This window comes from Budorcas taxicolor, chromosome 2 (assembly GCF_023091745.1).
Source record: "Budorcas taxicolor isolate Tak-1 chromosome 2, Takin1.1, whole genome shotgun sequence".
In the NCBI taxonomy this organism is placed as follows: domain Eukaryota; kingdom Metazoa; phylum Chordata; class Mammalia; order Artiodactyla; family Bovidae; genus Budorcas; species Budorcas taxicolor.
In genome coordinates, this window is record NC_068911.1 from 43275848 (window position 1) to 43278656 (window position 2809).

At 35.5% G+C, this 2809-nt stretch overlaps 1 pseudogene; it reads right to left on the reverse strand.

The window, feature by feature from the left end:
• Window positions 1-1523: 1523 nt before the first annotated feature.
• On the reverse strand, window positions 1524-2470 carry LOC128060242 (olfactory receptor 1030-like; annotated as a pseudogene).
• Window positions 2471-2809: the final 339 nt, after the last annotated feature.

Consider the following 2809-nt stretch of genomic DNA (forward strand, 5'->3'; position numbering starts at 1 on the left):
TGACTGCACAGGAAACAATAAACGTACCGCTAAAGAGCTATGATTATCAGAAACAACTTTTAGGTTTTAAGTATCAGAAATGAGATAGAAACTATAAATGTTATGAGGAATAATACTAACTTATTACCTGACATAATTTAATAATATAAACTCCATGTTTAAAGAACTATGCAAAGAAAAGAGAAAAATACACAAACATTTCTCTCATGTCTTATGTGTGAAACAATAAAACTTGTGTGGGGATACTGAAGATCTGAAAAAAGCAGAGAAATCAACTAGCTTGGCCAAATAGAACCATATACTGCTTAACTGCCATCTCTTCTGAGAGTTTTCCAGCACCATAAGGTTCCCCCACTTGTATGCCTCAGGAGGAGATGCCAAAGGTGAGCAGTGGGGTCCATGACATGGAGATGTGTGAATCCTAAACAAAAGTGTTATTGTGTGAATACTTAGCGATGATTTGTTATGCTTAGACAAGTGCTCTTTATATTATTTTGTGTTTATGATTGTGAGCTGGTAAAATATCATAATTAAAAAAATAATGAATGAAAGTAAAATATCAGTTTTAAAAGCAGGACACATATTGGTAAAACAAATCAAAAGATTCTTTTTTTTTCAAAATCTAAAAGCAATTTGGCATTTCTGCCAAATGATTCAAGAATTAGGATTCCATTGGACCAATACTAATATCTAAACAAGTTTCTTAGAGTACTAGGATACACAGTGATCTTCACTGATACATAATGTGAACAAAGGAAAAAAAATCAAGCAAACGAAGAGAAAAACCTCTCTTCCTGATACGGCTGATAAGTTTTCGAAAATATTTCGGAAACTTTAAATCCTCCAAATCAAACAGATTTCATTGTCTTAGCACGACTTGGTGAATTTGTCTTTTATAACATTGTACCATTATGAGTACTGTGAATAGAATGATCTGTCCTTAGTAATTTTACAGAGCAATAACAATGCTGTCTGGTCTTGTCATTAAATTCCTATATGACATTTATTTTAAATACACTAAAATAACACAAGCTAATGATCTGACACATTCCTCCAAGTCTTATAAGTGAATTACAAAAGAAAAATAAGCCAATAGGAAGAGTGATTTATTAACTGAAAATTATCTCTGATTAGTTAGAGATATATTACATACATCTGGTGAAATGTGTATCTGATTTGACAAACAATTTCTCTTGTAACACTTTGCTTATTGCTCTTTTTTACATCTTTGTTTGGAAGGCTGTAGGACTGTATATTAAAACTGTACAATTATGAGTAAAGTGGATATAATAAACTGTCCTTTATTAGTTTTATACAGCAATAACAATGCTGCTTGGTCTTGTGTTTTAATTTATATGTGTTTTTTTTTTTAATACACTGAGTCACAACTAACAATAGGCTAACAGTCTTCCAAGTTTTATACGTGAATTACAAAAGAAAAAGTAATTCAGAGGCAAAATGATTTTTTATTTTAAATAACTCACTAATTGATCAGACAATATGGATATGTTACATACCTGTGATCAAAATGTGCACTGTGCTTGGGAAAAAAATTTCCTTTCTATCATTCTCCTTACTGCGTTTTTAACGTCTTTGTTCTTAAGGCTGTAGATCAAAGGATGTAGCATAGGACTCACAAAGATATTAAAAAACAGCTACAATTTTGCCCTGTTGTCTCAGAAGGGGGCCTCAGATACATGCAGAACAGTGTCCAATAAAAGGCAGTGACAGCTGTCAGGAGAGACCCACAGGTAGAGAAGGCCTTGTGTCTCCCTTCTGTAGAGTGGATATGCAGAATGGGTCTAAAGATGAAAATGTAGGAGATGAAGATGATGGTGAGAGAACACATGAGGTTGAAACCAGCCCCCACAAATGTGGCAGTCTCATTGAAATTAGTATCTGAGCAGGCCAGGACTAGGAGAGGTGGGTCCACACAGTAAAAGTGGTTGATTTCATTGGGTCCACAGAAGGAGAGACAGAGCATCAGGATGGTCTGGGCAAGACCATTTGCAAAGCCATAAGAATAAGGAGCAGCAACAAGAGAAAGGCAGACCCCTCAGGACATCTTGCTGCCATATAACAATGGTTTGCAGATGGCCACATAGCGATCATAAGTCATCACTGTGAGCATATAATAATCTGCAATCACCAAGGCAATGAAAAAGTGGAACTGTATAAAGCAGCCAAGGAAGGAAATGGTTTTCCTCTTGCATAAGAAATGAACCAGCATCTGAGGAGTGACAGTGGTGGCATAACAGAGATCTACAAAGGAGAGGTGGCTGAGGAAGAAGTACATTGGAGTCTGAAGCTTTGAGTCAGTTCTGATTAACAAAATCATGCTTACATTGCTGATGACTGTGATCAGGTAGATGACTAGGAAGACCACAAAAAGGACAGGCTGCAAGTCAGCTCGATCTGTCAGTCCCAGGAGGATAAACTCAGTCACCTCTGTATAGTTTTCCTTTAACATTGTGTTTGCTCAGCTTCCAATAAGATCTAATGTAAAGGAAATAAAAATAAATTTATCTTTCATCATTTTTCCATTGTTCACATCAATTAATCTGATGCCTACTCCTCTCAAACTTGTAAATACTTATGGCATAAAGAAATAATCTAACAGACATTCTTGGTAATCCAGTGGTTAAAATTTCACCTTCCAATGCAGGGGATAAGAGTTTGATCCCCAGTTAGGGATCTAAGATATCACATGCCTCTTGGCAAACATTATAAGAAATTCAGTAAAGACTTCAGAAATGGTCCACATCAAAAATTTTTTTTGTAAAGCAGAAACCACCTAGTAATCAAGCAT